Genomic DNA, 22346 nt, shown 5'->3' with positions numbered 1-22346 from the left:
ACAAGAAGTATCTCCAGCTATTTTTCAGTGCCAGAAGATTTATGAGACAAGTCAGTGTACGGAGCTAGTATTTTTAGTAGTACAGGCTTACCAGAGAAGACAGGGAAGATGAGGACTTCGAGATTTATCTAACACAAGGCAGAAAATACCTGAATTCACAACTGAGCAAGAAAAACCTGTATGCTTGTGTGCCTACATAAAAGCAGGGCAGGGTATCTGGGAGACAGAACATGGGTAAACTAAAAGGCTATTGAGAACATCGGGTTTTGGTCGTTACTCTCTTGACTTCTAAATGTATTAGACACTTCATTCAACAGTCATCTGCTTTCTCTAGGCAGTATTTTTCATTGACTAATCATTCACAAGTTACCATGAAATAAACAGCTTCATAAACTTAACTAATATTTACTTTAAGATAGTGCAGGAGAGTTTGCCCCATGGGAGGTGAAGTAGGAAAGCACACACATAGTGAAGGCGGGTGTGCTTCCACATCTGGAGATAAGGATTCAGCGATAGAAGTGGCCACAAAACATTGACATTTTTTAAATTAATAATTCCAACTTGTCAATATAAAGAAAAGCACAAAATCATTCTAGTTCCACTAACAATGGTCTCTAGTTTATCCAGATCAAATTATGTTGGTTTTTTTTTTCCAAAGTGTCATTTCATTCTGTTTCGTGCTTCATTTTGAGATATTTGCTTTCAAATCAAATTACTTCCCTTTAATATTTTGTTCTGAGCTTCCCCATGGGCTTTCACATTGCTTTCTTGGTCCTTTGATGTGTATGCCTTCAGTATGCCCACTTTTTCACAAAATATAAAAAAAAATATATTACTGATTTCACAGTAAAATTTATTCTCATAGTTTTTATAATGAACAAGTTATTTGTGTTGGTTCTTTTTACTCCTATTCAGGGATGACATAAAATCTCATATAATACGGAGAGGGGTTTAAAAAAAAAACCAACTTTGTACTTGGATATGGCTGTCCAATTTTCAGAGTACAGTAATCACTATGATGGATGTGGGAAGAGAAATAATGAGACTGTTTGCTTTATTTCTTTTCAGTCCATGGGTGGAAACCACGAAGCTTTTCAGTCTAATCATTCTTCACATCTATCCTTGATAAAATTCTCAGCAGTCAGCACAGATTTAAGAAGAAAAAAATGACACTGCCTGTCTTGTTTTTCAACATTTGGAAAGTTTTAAGCTGTATTGCAGGTGGGAATATGGTCACAAATGTATTTTATTTTTCATAATTTCTCTCCAGATTTTAAAATGAAAAACATAATGCGGATTCTGACATCTGAAAATATTTTGGAGCACTTGAAAAACCAAAAAGTGAGACAAAACAGAACATGCAAAATGTATTTTATTTTTGCAGATAAGGTTAGTCTGAAATCAGGATTTCATTTTTGATTAATTGTTTACAGGTGATTGCATCGGCAGTGCTGGAATGCCATGATGTGCTGCAATATATTGAAGAGCAGACTCAGAATATCCATAGTCTGAGCATCAAAAAAAAAAAATAGAAAACTGAGACAAAAAGAGAAAACACCTACCAATCTGGGGAAAAGACAGGTCCACATTTGTATTTGTCACTTAACCTATCTAATTCTAAGTCAAAGGGACTCATTATTCTGATTGTCATCCAGGGAAAAATGCGAAGTGCTCTTTCAAATAAAAAATGTTCCTGTGGCTTTTTCAGAGGTTTGTTAGGTACAAGCTGAGCTGCTGCAAGGGAAGAAAAAATTGCATTTTTAAGGTCAAACGCTACAATGCAGAACTTTACCTTTCAGGATTTATATATAAACACAAACAATAAAACACTGCACTATAAAAGCAGCATCTTATAGTAAGCTTCCTGAGGTATGTAACTTGCCCACTGCTGCTTTTTTTCCCCTGAAATGCTTTTAGTCCTTCTCCCACTGGGAAGTGACAGGATGGCATTTGGAAGAGGCCTTTTTATCAAAGGAGCCTGCTGTTACTGCCAAACTTGGTGCTGCTATTGTCGGTTACAAAGGAGGCTGGATACTCTCACAGCTAATTGCCACAATCTGTCATCTCTAAGATTTAGAGATTGGGTTTTTTTTTCAAGGGGATCTTGGTGTTCCCGAAAGACTGGCTGTGGGGCTGGAAGCTACCTCCTGTGGGTCGTGTCGGGAGACTGAAGGCTGGAGCCTGCCAGCAGTGGGGTGGGACTGCCACAGGCACGTTTGGTGGGGATGGGGTCTTCTGTGCCTTGGAGAGGCAGTTGCCAAAAAAACCAAGCAGCTCAGTTTTGACCACAACCAAGCCTCTGCTGAAGCTAACATCAGGGAAAGAAAGGAGGTGAGGTAAGGGTCTGCAAAGGGTCTGGAGCAATGGGCACAGTCCTAGAGGAAAGGCAGTTTGGTCTCTCTTTACTCACTCTAGTAGGAGAGAGGGAATTGCACAGAAATATTATGGCATGGGTCAATCAGGAGGTAGCAGTGGTTGGGGACTTTCCTGTGGTATCCTTGATGGTACTTTCTCAGGACTGAATGGTTACACAGGACAGGAGGGAAAGCTTGCCAGGGCAGGGCGATGTCCAGTGGGTAGGGCTTTCTCCTAGCATTTGGGACACTCAGCACCACAGTCGTCAGCTGACTGATCAGATCGAAGTCTCTCACCTGGATCTCCAACTGACCAAACGGTTGGGTGTGTGTTGCCTCGTATAGGTAATTAAATATTCCTTGGTCTAAGGAGACGGGATTTGTTTTATACAATATAGACAACTGCATCACAGCTAAGGTTTCTGTATTAGCTAGTGGAGAGGAATAAACTCTTAACAGACAATTCATCAGATCTATTTCTGGGTGCAGAGGAAATTAATGTATAGCAGAAGTAGCATTAAGGGAAGTGGAGCATCTTGGTTCTGTGAGCTGAATGTGGAAAGTAACTATTGGGAAAGACAACCTGTCAAAAGAGGCTGGATGATACATCCATCCAGGGAGAGCTCTGTGTGATGCTTATGTGAATGTTAGTCCATGAACTTAATGCCAGTCCTTATTTGCTAAGGAAATTTAAGTCCTCTTCAGGTGCCAAGCTGCCAGCCAGCCATAACAATACTTTATCCCCAGTTTTGGTTCTGCTCCAAACTAGCAGGTTTCTGACACATAATATATATTGACAAGCAGAACTTCCTGAACAGCATCTGAGTAGCCACACTTCATTAGCATGCTAAGCATGGACACAGAGAGCTCTGCAGAGACGTGATTGGATGGGAGGAAATTCAGAATAAATACATCAGTAATTAATAAAAAGAGAAATGCAGAGTGGGTTTGCTGGCCTTTGCAATACAGACAGAACATACATTCTGCTGGACTGACTTCCAAAACTGCTAGCTGGAACTGGGAAAAGGTGAATGGAAGAGAGGTGACTTTTAGCTACATAAGGTATGAAAATATCATGATATCACATACAAAAAAAGGAACCATTTCTGTGTGCACAACTGTGGTTTTAATATAAGCACAACGGATCACTCTTATCAAAGAAGTGGTGAAAACTGACTGCAGCTACATACTAGCCGCATTCTCAAGCAGCATCAATCTCTGTATCTGAACATCTCACATGACTTCAAAGGAAAACATAAACCCTTCCTCCCTTTGCATCATTTATAGGGATTTGCTTTGGGTTTTATTTTTTCAACTAAAGGCAATTATGCTGGAAGGTCCACATCAAAGAAAATGCCAACCTTAGGCCTTTTTGCACTATCCAGGACAGGGAGTGCAATGGATATTCATCTATTTTGGGTATCCCATCACATGCACTGGCCAGAGTAAGTTTCACAGTATTAATGGTGGTGGGGTTAAAGTCTGGCTTTTCTTAGAAAAGCTGGATATCATCATAACCAGCTGTTCTGATTTCCTGACTATTTATTAACATCTTTTGTAATTATGCATGGCAGATTTCATGAGAACACAATCATACAGCTTGTGTAAATTAATGCCCTCAATAAAACCTGCCTGGGTGTATGCAGTTAGCTCCTTCGTTAAAGTGTGTTTCTCCTGTTAAAATATTTAGCTATTGCAGGCATATGCCCCCTCTCAGGCACAGGCTGTGCATGTTTTCTCTGCTCGTTCTGCATGAGAAACTCTCATTGACCCAAATAAGGGCTCAGCGCACGGGCCATATGCTAAGAATATGGAAATTGCTTTGAGAATATGTTGATTTTCCATACCCCCATTGTAACCACAGCATGGGTGTCACTGCTGGATGGTGTCTTGCAAATAGATAAAACTGCATCACTGCAGGCAGTGAAAGTTTTGTCTCCAAATAAAATGAGAGGATGCTTTCATACCCATTACCCCTTGCACTGCTCTCAGCTGCCTCCGATTCCTCTGACCAAGGGTGTTGTGCACAGTTCTGTGGTCTTTTCTGGGATCGGATGTCCCCAGGGGAGGGTCCTCCCCATCTATCTGGAAAGAACCCGAAATAACGTCAAGTCATTTCTCGTCCCCAATCTCCTCATGTTTCCCAGCAAGTACATTAAGGTTTGGGGTAAAGCCTTTCTTGAATGCCTCATCAGGTGCTTCCCAGGCAACGTAGTTCAGTGCACAACAATGCTGGATTTATACCACCTCACTTCCATTATCTGAAGGTTAAACACCTTGTGTGAGTCAGCTGTGTAAGTCTGTATTAAGTGAGGAGAAATAAGCACCAGCTCAGGGTTATTCATCCCATCTTTAGCTAAGAATAACAGAATGTAGCAAAGAAATTTTCATCTGGATGTACAATTATTCAGTTCAGAAATTACTTTAGATACTGCCTTAGAAATGGCCATAGCAGAGGCAAGTTTGGGTAGCTGGATAATAACTCTCAATTCAAAAGCTTGAAAGATGTTTTTATTCAGTGACGCAACAATAGGAGGAGAGGACAGCTCTGATGTGGACAAAAAAACTAGGCAACATACTGAGGATTAAAGGTTTGAGCTCGTAGGTTTTTTCCTTAAAAAAAATATTTTTTAAGTTCTTCTTAAAATCAGGCACAAATCCTTAGTGCCAGCATATGTGAAAATGTTTCTGCCTCTTTTCCCATTTGTTTTTTAAAGGTGCCCTAATTTTGTCTAGTCTAGTGGTATTTTGGGTCCTCTGGTCAGTGGACCCTCTTGATGTGTCGGGCTAAAATGTTTTCACACTTTGCCTTGTAAACACTGTTTTAATTTTGTGCTCTGTTCCTGAAACTGCCATAAAAACATTAGCAGGAAACAGTTCTTTTAAAACAAATGGTCACCAATTTCTTAAATTTTGCAAAACCCAAGAACTCAGTAACTGTATTCAAACTAATACTGATGTCACATCCTTTAAAGAAACGTAGATTCGCTACAAATCTTATTCCTTTTCAAATAACCCACTCTGCCCAAATTTCGGTTTGAATGGACATACTAATTGCACTTTAAAATACACTGTTTTAGCAGGGATGCACTGTCTTGGTATGGAGTGTTGAATAATGTCATTGCTTCTTCTCAAACAATGCCCATGTTCTATCTCAGAGACAGTTGCCTTACATTAAAATAGTTCCTTTGTAAACAGTTTGCTCTGAGCTCGGGGCAGCTCTAAGTTATTCATTCAGCAATATACTCTGTTTTTCCGCTGCTGTGAAGTGTTGTTATTTCTGCCTCTATAAGCCTATACCCATGTGTACACAAACATATGCACATTTAGGCACACACATTTACAAAACATATCCATGAATCTCAGTGCCAGGACATCAGCCCCGGTGAGCTGTTTTGTTTTTCCATAGATGCACCTCAGCATTGCTGCAGCAAGGCAGAGCTCCCCAGAAGATGTGCTGCTGTAGACTCCTGTCTCTGGCAGTAAGCAGCTGCATGAGCCATATGGGTAAGAAGGGAGCTCATGCTTCAGGGTCCTCGATTCCTGTTCTTTTTGATGCATCTGCTGACAGGAGCAGCGCCTGGTGCTCATCTGGCAAGGAAGCTTGGTGGGATGGGGATTCTGTTCATGAAGACATAGGCAAAGCTACCATCCCATTTCACACCAGACAATGACAAATCCCTTCCACTGCTATAGTATTTCAGTTTCATGTTTTTTACTGAGCACAGATTTTGGTTGTCATATGCCTTTGCGCAAAATGAGTGAAAGGTGAACAGAGAATACAGCCACACACGTGTTTGCACTCCCTTTGTACCGATGCAAATGATGATGCAAAGTGAAAGGCAAGGGTAAATTATGTACCTTGGGGCAGGTTGTGAGCCTTTACATGCAACATTGATTAATTACTGACATAAAGAGCCTGATTAACTTTTTAAGATTACAATCAGGTCTCAGGCCTTTTGTTTGCACAACACTAAATCAAAGGAAAGTGAAAAGGCAGAAATTAGATGTGTATATTTCTGTATGTCTGTATATACATATACAGAGACACACCCCCCACAGCATGGGTAGAAGGGGGAATAAGTATCAGCAAGGAAAGCCTGTTGGTTTTCCTTACATTATCAAATGTGTGGACAAACCTGTGATTTATTTTCCATATTTTGGATGCAACCAGTCAATGTGTGCCGTGCAGCTGTGACATAAAATTTCTTTCAAAGACGGCTAATGCCAAAGAAAGATATTGCAAATATGTGACCTGTGTTCTGGTTTTGTAAAATATTTTTCTAATTTCATCGCTCCAGGATAGAGCTTTATAACTTAAGCCAGAATCGTTGAAAAACGTTGCTGCTTTGCTACTGCAGGCAAAATCTGTACAGAATAGGATTTATAATATATACAAACTCTCAGACAGTTCCTTTAAACTTACGGAAACTCCTATAATAGAGTTTTACTGAAGTCCAAAATAAGTCCTGGCCAAAGTTTTTGCTGAATCTGTTGAATTCTAAAGCAGGCCTGGGTCTCAGCATGATTTTCCTACTGTCTCCTGAACAAAAACCACCTTATATTCTACCCAGGAGCATAACCCATAAAACATGCACTATAAGATATATAGAAATCCATCTCTCCCAGTCTAATGAATTTAATCAAGATCAACAGTTGTGTGAGATCAGTTTTGGCAGAAACTTGTGCAGGTGCAGATTTCTATTGTTGTTCAGTCAAACCATCGAACAGGAGCTCTCTTGTGCTTGAATAACGTTTACCTTTCTTTCCGACGTTTTAATGAGCGAGTGGTGTATGTTTTAGATACAATATCATGCATGATACAAAGCACACACACCATGACAGATGCTACAGGATTCACAGGGTGTTTTTTTCCCAGAACTTTTTGAAAGACAATATACAGGCTCCTATCTTACATCTGTCTTAGCTGTAACTCTCGAATAACAAAGATGTTGTCTGAGGAAAGAGGGTGTGAAGGCAGGAGAAAAGCCACAGAAATGGGTGCTTGTCTGACAACAATCTTCTCCCAGTGTGGGAGTGTCATACTGCATTCAACGTTGTTTGCACTGGCCAAGGAAGACACTGGCAGCCAAGTATCTCCTGTTTTCCTCCTTCCCCTTGTCTTCCATCACTGTCCCTACTTGCTATCAGCATTTTCTTGCCCCTGCTATGATATATCTGAGCCCATTTTCCAACAGCAACAGCAGGAGGCGAGGTTTTGGCAAAAATGCCACCATTTGTCTCCCTCTGCATCTTGCCCTTGTTGGGGCTTTTCTGCACCGAAATGTCCCTAAGGGCTTGGGGCCCTTCTCCAAAGGAAAAATTCCATATTTCCTGCTTAACGCTGACATAAAAAAACTCAACAAAACTGTTTTCCTCATGGCAACATCCTTTCTCAGTACTATGGCTCCCTGAAGGTAAGGGCTAAGCACCCATCAGCCGAGAACACCCCGACCTAGGGGGAAGCCCGGGGCTGGTGCTGGCAGGCAGACGTACCCTGCTCACAGCTGGGGATGGATCCAGAACTTACCAAAGTGAGTGGAAAGATGGTCATTGACTCCGGTGAGGTCTGGATCAGTTCCTTGTGGAAAAATATGCCTGCTGTGAACCGCGTACAGGGAAATTCCATTTATAGAGGAGTCAAATGAAATACTCAAATTGCTTCAATCCACGAACAAATTGCATTTCTACTTATAATGAATTTTGTCTTATAGGCCCCAGTCCAGTCAGCCACTTAAGCACCTGCGTATCTTTTAGCTGATGAATAAATCTCTCAGAAACAGTGTGACCAGGTTGCTGAATCTGAACATAAGTGCAAGCTTTTTCAGTGAAAAATAAGCAGGTTTTATTTATTTTACACAGAGATACGTGATATGTGTAATTTTGCAGTAGCATGTGATTAAAAAAATCCTGACATTTCCAATCATACATTTACTGCCTGCATGTTTAGGAAATTAGCTAGCTTAGCTTTTAATATGTAACCGTATAACTTGGTTCTTTACTAGAAATGGCACTATTTCATCTTTTTTTAGCTAATATTCTCCATTCGTTTGCATGTGTCACAGAGTTTTGCAAAAAATATTGTTTAGACATGTGACATTTTATAGCATGTCTTGTTTAATAAAAACATGAGAGAAAATTAAAACACAATTTTACTTTCAGCTGCTCACAGATGGCATCTTATGTTGCCAAAATCACCTAACGCAGTTTTCATCTGACTTGCAACATTTTGACTCTTTCTTGTGTTTTAAATTGTATGTAATGACCGTTCCAGTGCCATCTGATAGGTGAAGTTTCAGATTTAGAGATGTACCCTTTTCATTTATTTCTGTCCCCCAACTGCAAAAGTAAACTTCAAAACCATTGCTTTGGTTAGTCCAAGTATTTGAACTTCCCAGTGGTTGCTGCTATATAAAAATATAGATATATATTTAAATACATGCTGCACTTTCCCTGCCCCAGACAGACATCTGGCCAGTTCCCATCTGCTGACTGTGACCTGAAGCATTTTTCTCTCTCTCTCTCATTAGTTTGGGCTTTTGCTGAGGTTCAGTAGCTCACACATGCTGATCCATCAGTTGTTTTTATTGGCAAACAGGTCCATCATTAACAATCAGAAACTATAGCATCTGCTAATTTAAGTGGGAACCACATCCTGTTGTACGTTAGGTGTTTAGCAGTGTGGGCATTTATCAAAACAATGATTAAGTGAAATACACATATGTGTAATATTAAGGATATTTCAGGCTATAAATAACACATTTCATTTCTCTTCATCTTTAAACTAACATATGCATTTTACCATAGGGAAAAATTTGTCTAAATCTTTCTGGGTAGTTTAACACTGGAAACCTTGGTCAACACAATGCTTGTCTGTTAAAATCGTTTGCATGCTTTTTTGTGCTGGGTGGGCTGCCCCTACCAGCAAACACAAAACATTATGAAAGGTTCGAAGACTGCAGAACTGGTGTAGCATATCTCCATGGCATGTAGCCCATGCAGGCTTCTGCTTCCAGAAGCTCAGAACTGAAATGTAATGAATTAACTTCATTCAGAAACACATTTTCAATATTTTAGTGGCAGCAGCAGCAGCAGCACAAATTGCCCCAAACTTAACAAGTACCCCTAACGGAAAGGAAACATTTTTTAAAATCAGGGGATTTCCAGAACATGGATTTTGAGCATGTGTTTACTGATCTCCACTCACTACCAGCATCTACTTTTAGATATTAGCATCACACTGCCAGATTCGGCTTTGTTAGATGGGCATTCATAAATCACAAATCAGTTTGTGGCACACCACTTGAAAGATACACCCAAAACTCTAGGTTTGAGGTTGGTGTTTTTGTCAATCAGATGGTTTACTTAATCCTAGAACACCTGGCATTCAAAGAAAACAGAAAGTATCGACAAGACTTGCAAAAATTCAAGCTTTGAAATAAAACTTCTCCTGAACCATAAGAGCATGAGAAGACATGGGAGGCAGTGGAGTTGCAGAGGCTGATGGTGTCCCACCATGTTACACCGCAGCCACCTGGGAGGAAGGACAGCTCTCCCTGCTTCCAGGCAAGTGGCTCTGGGTACCTGCATCCCTTTTAGAAGCTCCTGTCTCAGGGTGTGATGGACATGTACTGCATGCCAACTTCATCAAAACCTGTCTGCATTATCAGGAAAGACGGAAAGTTTAATCACAAAGAACTTAAGACCAAGCAGAGGTTGGATGAAAAAGCTCACTGAAGTCAATGGGAAGCCTCCTGCCAGCTTCACTGACGGGTGGATTGAGTCCCAACTTCAGACCTCTGAAACAAATGCAAAATTTGTTTAGTTTTGTGCTTTTGAACATTGCTTTATTTTCTAAACAGAGGCCACAAACAGTTATGTGTCTGTTTCTGTGATCCTCTCCTCTTATGAAGTCATTCCAGCTCTTCTATCAGTAAACTTGTTGTAATATATTTCATGCTTAGTCTTCAAAGAAATGTTAACATTCGCAGATAAAAGACTCTGTATGCTGTCCATGCCACGACTGTCACCAGAAACCCAGAAACGATGACATGAGCAGATGATAAATATCCTTACACAAAAAAACTATTTTTCACAGGAGCCATAAGCAAACCTTTGTTACCCTCTCTATCTGTGAACCAAGGGACGTGTCCTCCCATGGCGATGCCTTTGGGCTGGCCGAGCGGCCGCTGCAGCTCACTGATGCTGGGCAACAGAGCAAAGCCCCTGCCCACGGTCTGGTCCTGCCGTGGGGAGTGGGCGAGTTGAGCCAGGAGCACGCTAGTCATTGACTCCTCGCCAAAAACACCCCGTCCCCCACATCAGAAAGGCACCAGGAGCCTTCACACAGGTCTGCACTCTATAATGGGCAGATTTTCGGCGAGGGCTCAGAAGACAAATGAAGCTTTTATCTGCTTTCCAGCCCTCTGCAATAGGAGTTTATGTTAAAGCCACTTAACCGTCTAGAGTGCAGCCCTGTGGATTACCTGTTTGTGTGAATCGAGTACATTACCTGATCACATGAGCGCCGGGGATAAGTTTTCTATAACTAGCTTTTCTTTGAAGGCATCTTCAGCTACTTCGGGATTCTCACAAAGAAGTGGCCCAAAATAGGCAGGATTAAGAACAAGCAATACTTCACTTTGGCTTGTGTTTCTCCAGATTCATTTATTCAGCTTTACTTACTTAGTCACTTATTTGTGTGTCATAACAGCGGGATGAGGAATAAACCTTCCAAAGTATGCAGCTCATATAACCTTTACAGCTCCATGGGTTAAATATTATATAAAGAAGGGAGTGAGTGTCATAAAAGGAAATATCTCTTTCTGAGCTGCAATTCAAAAGACTGTTGGTAATTTTATAAGAGTTCTCAGTTTAAATTGCTAGAGTTAAAAATATTATTTTACCACACCTTTGGGTGTTTTTTTTAAGCAACATTAAAAATAATTAGTTTTGCAGAACATTTTAAAATTAAAATAACAACGAGGGATATGTAACCTATTTAAAAACACATTGAATGATACACCCTTTTTCAGGAAATTGCACACGGAGGAGAGGAATCAGGGCAGGTTGAACACTGGAGTCTGTGTTTTGGGGGCCTGGTCAGCTCTGTCCCTGCAGGCTTTGAGCTCACCCCACACCGTGCTGTCTTGGGGTGCCCTCAGAAACTGCTCTGCCACCCCTCACTGCTACACCCCCGGCTGAGGACTTTGTCCCCTTTTTGCTGCTGGAGGACACACCTTCGTGTGCTGTCACCATTATGAGTGGGGAGAGCTCCTTGGGGCTGAGGGCACAAGGTCTCTCACCACCACTACCCCCTCCACCAGTGCTCCAACTGCTGAAGACTTGTCACCAATATTGTTAATTACTCTCTCCCTGGTGATGTCTGCCAGCCCATCCTTCAGGGATGGTAGCCATGCCACAGTATGTTTCAGACCACTTTTTTTGCTTTGAAAACACAGGTTTTCTTTTCTTACCCAACTTCCCCAGAGCAGTTATGGGCACTCAGCAGCTTCTGGTCGCCAGTGAGCTGCAAGGGAAGATGACTGCTCTCAATCCCCTGAGAAGAAGTTTTGTTTGGCAAGAGGTGATGTGATGGTCAGGAGTGGAACTGCTCACCCTAAAGCCCCCAAGACCTGTGAAAAACAAAATGCAAGAGAAGGAATTACTAGGGTCAAGCTGCCTTTCTCAACAACAGAAGCAATGGAAAGCAAAAGGAGATACAGCCCAAACCTTCAGAGACTATGAGCTAGAGAGTTTAAAGGGAGTATTTTTTGAAGAGGAAAGAGTTCATTTTTCTGAGCAGCAGGCTTGCTTTCTTTAGTAATAAATTTAAACTTACTTTTAAATCTGAAAACTGTCTGCCATCTGAAAAGTGACTCCAGCACTGTGCCTGATCCCTTGTCCACACTGAGTGGATGCTTTGTGTACAAGAGCCTGTCTTTCTTGGAAAGACATTACAGCTTTTTCTTCCTTGTCGTGTTCTAATAAATTAAAAGACCATTTTGACTGCAAGTCAGTACTTCTGTATGGAAAATAACATAACTTATCACTCATCACTGGTAATAATACACTGCCTGAAGACATTCCTTTGTCAAGCCTGTTGGTGATCAGTTTATGTCCTAAAGGATTATACTTATAACTCAAGATAATACAACTTCAGATGATATTTTTATTCATAAAAGTATAATCTACCTTTGAAAGAATCAGAACTACTCGCTCTAGTTATATCTTGTGACAGAGACACCTTCTCTTCAGGGCTAAGGAAAGCCAAACTCCAGATTGAGAGGATGGACTGGCTGTGACAGGGAGCAGAGCAGGAGGGCAGATGGAGAGAAGGAAGACTGAGGAAGCATGTTACACGCCCTTTACTTGCTCTCTGCAGCATAAAATGATACACAGCTTCACTACAGTTCTAACTCCCTATTCTTCTGTAGATTTTTTTACTTATTATGATTAAAATAAAAAAGCCTTAGTCCTATTTTCTGCATTTCCTTCTTTCTTGCTCTCAGATAAATTTAAAAAAAAACCCACCCAAACCATACAACTACTTTTTTCTTAAATTGCTTATAAATGCTGCTTCTTCAAGAATTTTTTCCTTAAAATTATGTCTAGCTATTTGGTAGTATCTCATCAACTTAAGCAAATAACTAACTAACTAAGACGTCTTTTCATAGGAGAGTTTGTGGTTGCATTGTGTAGTTAAATAGAAAACATTTGGCAGGTTTGACTAAACAACGACTGTGCTTCCAAATGCTGATGGTGTAAATCAAACTGAAGGAAAACACGTCATGTTTGTCCATTTCATGAGGACAATGAAGATCTTACGGTGTTATTTTATGCTTGGATTTGGCCTTAATTCTCTTAATTTTGTACAAAGAGGATGACCAAATCTGAAAAGATCTGAAAAGACTACAGCCTTGCCAATTAAATATGTAGAAAATCTGAGTTGGGGACTTCAATTTAACTGCACAGTTGGCACTGTGCTTGTACTTCAGTATTTCAGCTGCCTTTGGCAATGAGATGAGAATAAAATGTATCTCTGAACTAAACAGCCAGCAGCATTCTCAGAGACGTAACTATGGTTGTGTAAAATCTCTATCATACACGAAAACAAAAAGGGACTTTGCAGAGCCACGTGTCCAGGACCCTTTGTGAGTCACTTCTGATTTGCACTCAGACTCACCATGTGCTAGATACTCGAGTTTTCAAAAGTAGATGCTGACTTTGGGACCCATTTTGTGAAGATCAGGCCCCTAGTACCAAGTTAGTATAGAAAGAGTGAAAATCTACAGACAAAACAAAGATTAGAGCTTGAAATGCACCACTTCTCTCCACAGAAAGAGCCTGCCAGAAAGCACGGTAAATTTAGTCACAGTACAATGCCTATTACTCTCAGTGCATGATTAAAGCTGCTTTCTCTTGGACCACACACACGTAGTCTGTCCCCCTCTTGGGAGAAATGTCTCCTTCTGCCCACGGCCCAGATGAATTATAGTTACAACCACTTTGAAGATTTACAGAACACACAAAGGGGCAACCTGAAACAATAATGGTATTTCCCTGAAATGCATCTCTTCTCAATGAAGGCATTTTCTCAGGAATATACAAGATGTGATTCCAGTTTTCTGAGGCAATGCTCATTATTACAAAGCCATTTCAGAAAGAACTTGAATTTCTCATTGCTCTAAATCCCATGACTTTATAGCCCGGTGCAAAAATCCCAGGGAAAAGGTGTGGGAAGCTGCAGGGAGACAGTTCCTCAGTGACGTTTCCTGGCATCGTGAATTTGGCTCTGTGACATGGCAGAAATTGTCCACAATGTCCCCATCCCAGCTGCATGCTGCCTGTTCTTCTCTCCCAGCAGTTTTTTAAACATGGTGCTTTAGATCTGGTCTTGTACGCAGAAAAATATGATCACAGCAAGTAGTGTGTCCCTACAAGCTGGTTCTCAAGGTACTTGAATTTTGGGCTAGCTCACCCATCTAGGGACCTGGGCTCATCCCACATTCCACTTAAACGTAGGCTGGAATTTGTCCTCTTTGAAGTGAGGAAGGAAACTGTACGATGTCAGCGCTCGTCGTCAGTTTGCATTTTTCTGCAGAAGCTCCAATCACTTGGGTAGAACTGTAGCACAAATGGCAGTGGGAAGGGCCCTGACAGCAGACCTGGACAGATGTACCATGGAATGGATCGTGGGTCAGTGGAGATGAGACTTTGCCACGGAGAAGCCTCAGCTTGTCAAATCTGCATCCTGTTCCCCCAACTTAGTCTGGGCTAGGCATTGGTTTGGCTATGGCTTGCTTTGGAAGTCCATAAGAGGCAGCCCTGTAAAAACTGAATCATCTCCACCAGATTGCACAGATTAAGATGAAGCTGGACAGCCCTTCTGAAAGCTCTTCCTACACATGTTGTTTATGTTTATGAAGTACAACGTTGCAGACTAAAGGTTTTTAATGTTTAAATAAGGTTGCTTTTAAACAGCAAATTTTCCAAATTTATTTGACGTGGTTCCTCAGACTTTGTGAACAGATCAAAATCCACCAACTGTAATTTATTTCCAATGAAAAAACTGAGACAGAAAGTATTTTGAGAGAAGTATTTTCTTTCTATGGAAAATTTCGATACTTATTTAGACCCAAAAAGGAAAAGGCCTAAACCTGAAAAGATTCTGGGTTTTGGTGAAAAAATATAAATTCTGTTTTGGAGATGATGCCACAGTGCCCCATGGGAATTGTGGTTCAGTTGCCTTATGTCCCCACCCAGTTTAAGGGACAGGCTCTTAGCCAAAGGACCGCTTTCACAGTGCAGCATGGGTGACTACTGGTAAGATTTTTCCCTTATTTTGCGGGACAGTGCTCACGGCAGATGATGGATGGATGTGGCATTACAGCCACAATTCTTATGAGGTCCCATGGCAGCATTTTTGATTCACTATTTGGCATGTTCACTGGAAAGTGTTCAGGTTTTAGTTTTTTCAGGTTTTGATTTTTCCCAAGAATGCGAAACTATTCCTGGGGGAAATAAAAACAATCTCGAATTGGTCCTAGTTAAAAGTCTGACAGGTGGACTTACTATTTTCTATGTATTTGGCCTTTATATGTAATTATTCCTGAATTTTGACATGTGTTTTGACAATTGATTGAAGTCAGGGTCTCAAGCATTTCCCAGGCATCCCAGGGGAGCAGGTGATGCGCATCAAACCCTTTTGCTTCCATTCCTGTGGGCTGTGTTTGGAGTACCTGAATGCCATCCCCAGCTGCCGGGGGGGCATTGGGTGTTGTACTGAGGACTGAACCAGGAAAACACTGTGGTAATGATAAAAGCACACCCACTCCAATCCTGCATCAGGGTTGAGCGTAGTTCTCTGTAGAAATAATTTGACGGATCAAACATGGTATTGAAAGTAAACCGATTTTAATACAGAAACTGATGAATGCATCATTAAAATGCACATAATCTTTATGTTACATGTTGTCATTATTAAAAGTAAAATGTAAATAATGTTAAAATACAGTTTATTGCAGTAAATTCAGTCATTTTCAGAAGAGCTTGAGAAATGGAATATGAGGATTTCTACAAGATTTTTTCCAATTCTCATCCATTTAACTTTGTACTTCTAGTATTTTGATTACAATTAGTTTCAGTCTAAATAACCAGTCCAATAATCAGACTGCATAGCTTGTGGAATTATATCACCTGAGTTTTTAGAAGATGCAAGTGAGTTTGTAGGACTTGCATAGAAGACCTTAGTGTAGACAAAATCTCTTTGTGTGAGGTGCATGGAAAACAGGTAAAACTGGAATTACCAACAGTTTCTCAGCGTTACTGCAGCATAAACCCACATCGCTGGGGTTATGTGGCCACCGTGTGGTAATACAGAGGAAAGTTAGACTGCATTTTTACTTGCCTCATCTAATTTTTCTGCAAATCACTTGCAGAAGTGCATACATTCATTTTCTCAAGGACATTCCTTGAATAATTTCCTCTTTATTTACAGAATTAAGTCTGTAAACAATCAGATCACTTACATTGCAGCATCTGAATCACAGTACGGAAATGATCCTTGCAATGGGATTTCATCTGGCAGCCTGGAAATTGTTTTTCTTAGGGAAAAAATTAACTTCTGTGTAACTTCCAAAAACACTAATGGGAAACCAGACCAAACCAGTACCTGTACTTCAATTCATAGACAGAAAATTATGACATTGAAAAGATATGAAAAACATACATTTGAATTTGAATCACCATATAGTTTAAGGGAGAGCTATTTGATATTCTTAGGAGTAAGAGACGGGCCCTGAAGAGGCAATTCCTTCAGCTCCAGGAACAATTTCTTCATTCACCTGGAAAAGTCCAGTCTCTAAATTCCTTTCAATGAACACAAATAATGCTGTAAAGGATATACATGGTGATTTGCTTTTCATACAAATGGTAACTAATATTAATTCCTGTTCAGCAACTGGGAATCTGAGAAAGAAATTAAGTGAGCATCCTGCGAGGATCCAGTTGGTTCTGCAGTGACTATGTATGACCTGTTTCTTCAAGCCACCAGTACCACCAAACATTCAGCCACTAAAATGGCTCTGGTTATAACCAGGAAAGAATTTCTCTGGATGGCCAGTTAGAAATAACAACACAAAGTTAAATGAAAGTTTGAAACAATTTTCTTGCTGCTCAAGGTTCACACTTCTCCAGTGTTACTGCATTAGCCTTCATAAAGATGCTTTAGCAAACATTAAAAAAAAAAAACCATATAACAATTTAACTCAGAGCTGAATTATTCCAGCTATATCTAGAAATCAGATGTACTCTGTCGCACCAGCAAAATTCCTCCAGGCTATCAGTGTACTCTGGAACAAGGGGATAACATTTCTGCTTTGCATTGGCTTGTTGTTTTCTTGCTTGATTCCAACAGAGTGAAGAAGAAATGCCCAAATTTCCACTGCCCCAAGTCTCCTGTGTTCAGGGACACAGGTCCTTGAAACAGAGTTAATCAAAGGCCAAGGGAGAAATGTTTGTATGAGCTCCCTGTTAAATATTGGCAGATAGCACTATGAGACACATTTGTTTCATGTTAACGCTCAGCCAAGATTAACTTGTACAGCAAATATTGACTCAAACAATGGCATTGTGGCAAAGGAATCATCAGTTACAGTTTTGTGATATGTCCCCATCCTAAACACCTCCCTTAAAATTTTCATGCCATGCTCCCAGCATACATTTTGGCGTAGAATAATGTAAGACCTTTTTTTCCTTGTAGATAATTTTATTATATTCAGTTACTTACTCTGCATGGACAGTAGAGGTTGCCTTGGGTGACTAAAACTTCCAAATTAGGCGTTTAGGATACTAGGTCCAGAAAGGGCTGCTCCCAGGCAAATTCTTATTTTTGCCTCAGAAATCCTTTCTGAGTGTAAACAAGTCAAATAACCCTCATCTGATGAAGATGACAAGAATGGGCTTAATGCTTTTTCCATTCAGAAAAATACATAAAAATATTTGAAGAACTGAATATGCTTAAGTTGCTGACTCAGGCTCTTTGTACCTAAATTTCAGCTCTGTCAAAGGGGATAATAATACTTTATACTTATTCGTCTTTTCTTTTCTCTACTTAGTATTTAAGCCCTTTGGCACAGGAAAGATCTTTCTTTGTATTTTGGAGTTGAACAGTAATGAGGCATTGAGCTATCTCATTCACTGCCTGTAGGCATTAATGCTATGAAGTACTCTAAAATAAATTCCATGTACATCTATATCTGATTTAACATTTATTTATTTGTATGTTTATCCCACCTGTTTATCTCTGTGGGATATTTCCTACTGATGAAGTCAAGGTTATGCTTTTTAATCAAACCTTCAGAGGTGTGCTTGCTAATGAATGAATCAGAAAAAAAGGAGTTTACAACACCTTTGAATAACAACTTTCTACATTTTGTGGAAAATTATGATTACTTTTAAAACAATAACAGTAAGGCCTTTTTATGATGAGGTGATATGTTGGCTATTAAGCATTCTCTTAGGCTCAGAGTAGTTGCTAGTTCTGCATTCATTTACCTAATAGCAGAACAGAAAATAGAAGCTACAAACACGGGAATTTTTATGTTTCAGTCTCTGATTTTGTACTAAGCAGCTTCCAAACGCAGTGGTATGACCAGGTCTTTGATGTCCTACCTCAGAAATAATGCCTTTTGAAAATCCTGTAAGATAAAGGCCTAAACATTTGACACTGTCCCGCACGACATCCTGGTCTCAAAATTGGAAACTCATGGATTCGATGGATGGACCACTCGGTGGATAGGGAACTGGCTGGATGGCCGCATCCAAAGGGTTACAATCAATGGCTCAATGTCCAGGTGGCAGCCAGTAACGAGTGGTGTTCCGCAGGGGTCGGTACGGGGACCAGTACTGTTTAACATCTTTGTCGGTGACATGGACAGTGGGATAGAGTGCACCCTCAGCAAGTTTGCTGATGACACCAAGCTCGGTGGCACAGTTGACACGCTGGAGGGAAGGGATGCCATCCAGAGGGACCTAGACAGGCTGGAGAGGTGGGCTCGTGCAAATTGCATGAAGTTCAACCAAGCCAAGTGCAGGGTCCTGCACCTGGGACGTGGCAACCCCAGGCACAAATACAAGTTGGGTGGAGAATGGCTGGAGAGCAGCCCCGAGGAGAAGGACTTGGGAGTGCTTATGGATGAGAAGCTCAACATGAGCAGGCAGTGTGCACTGGCAGCCCAGAGAGCCAACCGTGTCCTGGGCTGCATCAGGAGAAGTGTGGCCAGCAGGTCTCGCGAGGTGATTCTGCCCCTCTACTCTGCGCTCGTGAGACCCCTCCTGGAGTACTGTGTCCAGCTTTGGAGTCCTCAACACAGAAAGGACATGGACCTGTTGGAACGGGTCCAGCGGAGGGCCACGAGGATGATCAGAGGGATGGAGCACCTCTCCTATGAGGACAGACTGAGAGAGCTGGGGTTGTTCAGCCTGGAGAAGAGAAGGCTCCGGGGAGACCTTATAACAGCCTATCAATACCTGAAGGGAGCCTACAGAAGAGCTGAAGAGGGACTCTTTGTCAGGAAGAGTGGTGACAGGACAAGGGGCAATGGTTTTAAATTGGAAGAGAAGAGATTTAGATTAGATATAAGGAAGAAATTCTTTACAGTGAGAGTGGTGAGGCACTGGAACAGGTTGCCCAGGGAAGTTGTGGATGCCCCATCCCTGGAAGTGTTCAAGGCCAGGCTGGATGGGGCTTTAAGCAACCTGCTCTAGTGAGAGGTGTCCCTGCCCATGGCAGGGGGGTTGGAACTAGATGATCTTTAAGGTCCTTTCCAACTCTAGCCATTCTATGATTCTATGAAACTTTAATTTATCGTCTATGGTACATCCTCCTCTCCTCTCCTCTCCTCTCCTCTCCTCTCCTCTCCTCTCCTCTCCTCTCCTCTCCTCTCCTCTCCTCTCCTCTCCTCTCCTCTCCTCTCCTCTCCTCTCTCCTCTCCCCTGCATACTAGTGCTGGCCTAGCCACAAACTCCATTCCCCTCTGGAACTGTTTTGCAGCTTCCATTGTCACCTGCAGCTCAGCATATTCAATAGTTCTGCAGAGTATATGGTTTCTGGCCGCTTACATTCCGGTTTTTATCATCCTTGCATTGAAAACACTTCACATGACCACTGATTCTGTTTTGCCTGGTGACTCGGCTGGTGATCTGCTTCCACCAGAGAGCACTATCGCACTGCTTGCTATCTCCATGTACTCAACTTTGAAGATTAAGTTTAAACGTGAAATATTCTTCATCTTTGCTTGTAAAATGTGCTACTACTGTTTGCTTCTGTGGGTTTAGTTATTTAAAGTCAGATATTCTACAGGATACTTCAGTTACATGGTGCCGAACCAGCCAATGCAATGACCCTCTTGTCTAACTGCTAATCTGCGGCTTTATCGTACTGTAAAACTGAACTTCCACTGACATGTTACTACTGAGTAGCAAAACCAAATCAAAAATGGCATTCTTCAGTTTACAGTTTTTATATTAATACATCTCTCTTGTGAGACCTCATCTGCTGAGTATCTTTGAAGATAGGGTAGGGTAGGAATTAGGGATCAGGACAACAAAGGGAGCCTCGTGGTAGGAGCCTACTACAGGCCTCCTGACCAGGTGGAGCCTGTCAATGATGCCTTCTTACTCCAGCTTGAGGAGGCATCACGATCACAGGCTCTCATCCTGCTGGGGGATTTCAACCACCCTGACATCTGTTGGATAAGCAACACAGCTGGCTGCAGGCACTCCAGGAAGCTCCTAGAGTGCCTAGATGACAGCTTCTTGACGCAAGAAATTAACAGCCCTACTTGAGGAGATGCATTGTTGGACGTGTTGGTCACAAATGCAAGCGAAATTATCAGGGATGTCAAAGTTGAAGGCAGGCTGGGCTGCAGTGATCATGCCTTAATGCAGTTCACTGTCCTAAGAAATTTGAAGCCCATGAGAAGCACAGTTAGGACTCTAAATTTTAAGAAAGTACTTTAAATTACTCTAAAGTAATTTAGAGTTCGGACTCTAAATTTTAAGAAACTTCCAACTCTTCAAGGAGTTAGTAAATAGGACCCCGTGGGAAATGGCCCTCAAGGACAAGGGAGCGGAACAAAGCTGGCAGATCTTTAAGGACGCTCTCTATAGAGCACAAAGATCTCTGACATGTAGGAAATTTGGCAAGTCATGGCTGAGCCGTGACTTGCTGGTCAAACTAAAGGGCAAGATGGAGCTACACAGAAAATGGAAAAAGGGACAGGCATCCTGGGAAGAGCATAGGCACGTTGCCTGGCTGTGTAGGGATGAGGTCAGGAAGGCCAAGGCACAGCTAGAATTGAACTTGGCAAGGGATGTGAAAAAGAACAAAAAAGGTTTCTACAGGTACATTAACCAGAAAAGGAGGGTCAAAGAAAATGTGCCTCCCCTGATGAGCAACAGTGGGGAACTTGTATCAACGGAGGAGGAGAAGGCGGAAGTTCTCAACAACTTTTTTGCCTCTGTCTTCACTGGCAACCCCTTTCCTCCTAGCTTCCATGTTGATGGCCCACAAGTCAGTGACCAAGGTGACAAAGTCCCTCCCACTGTAAGTGAAAACATAATAGGTGATCAGCTGAGGAACCTGAAGATATACAAGTCCATGGGACCTAATGAAATACACCCCAGAGTCCTGAAGGAACTAGCTGATGTAGTTGTCAAGCCACTTTCCATAATATCTGAAAAGTCATGGCGGTCAGGTGAAGTCCCTGCAGACTGGAAGAGAGGAAACATCACACCCATTTTTAAAAAGGGTAGAAAGGAGGACCCTGGGAACTACCGACCTGTCAGCCTCATCTCCGTGCCTGGGAAGATCATGGAACAGATCCTTCTAGATGCCATGCTTAGGCACATGGAGGACATGGAGATGATTCAAGATAGCCAGCATGGCTTTACTAGGAGCAGGTCCTGCCTGACTAACCTAGTGGCCTTCTATGATAGAGTGACTAGGTCAGTAGATAAGGGACGACCTATGGACGTGATCTACCTGGACTTCTGTAAGGCCTTTGACACGGTCCCTCACAACATCCTGCTTGCCAAATTGGAGGGATATGGATTTGATGGGTGGACTGTTCAGTGGATAAGGAATTGGCTGGATGGTCACACCCAGAGGGTGGTACTCAATGGCTTGAAGTCCAGATGGAGAGCAGTGACAAGTGGTGTCTCTCAAGGGTCTGTGCTGGGACCGGTACTGTTTAACATTTTTATCAACGACATAGACAAGGGGATTGAGAGCACCATCAGCAAGTTTGCAGATGACACCAAGCTGTGTGGTGTTGTCGATACGCCAGAGGGACGGGATGTCATTCAGAGGGACCTGGACAGGCTGGAGAGGTGGGTCCAGATGAACCTCATGAGGTTCAATAAAAGCAAGTGCAGGGTTCTGCACCTGGGCTGAAACAATCCTCAGTATAAATACAGACTGGGGGATGA

The sequence above is a fragment of the Numenius arquata genome, chromosome 1 (assembly GCF_964106895.1).
Source record: "Numenius arquata chromosome 1, bNumArq3.hap1.1, whole genome shotgun sequence".
Classification (NCBI taxonomy): domain Eukaryota; kingdom Metazoa; phylum Chordata; class Aves; order Charadriiformes; family Scolopacidae; genus Numenius; species Numenius arquata.
The sequence above is the reverse complement of the archived record's forward strand: the minus strand, read 5'-3'. Positions refer to the sequence as shown.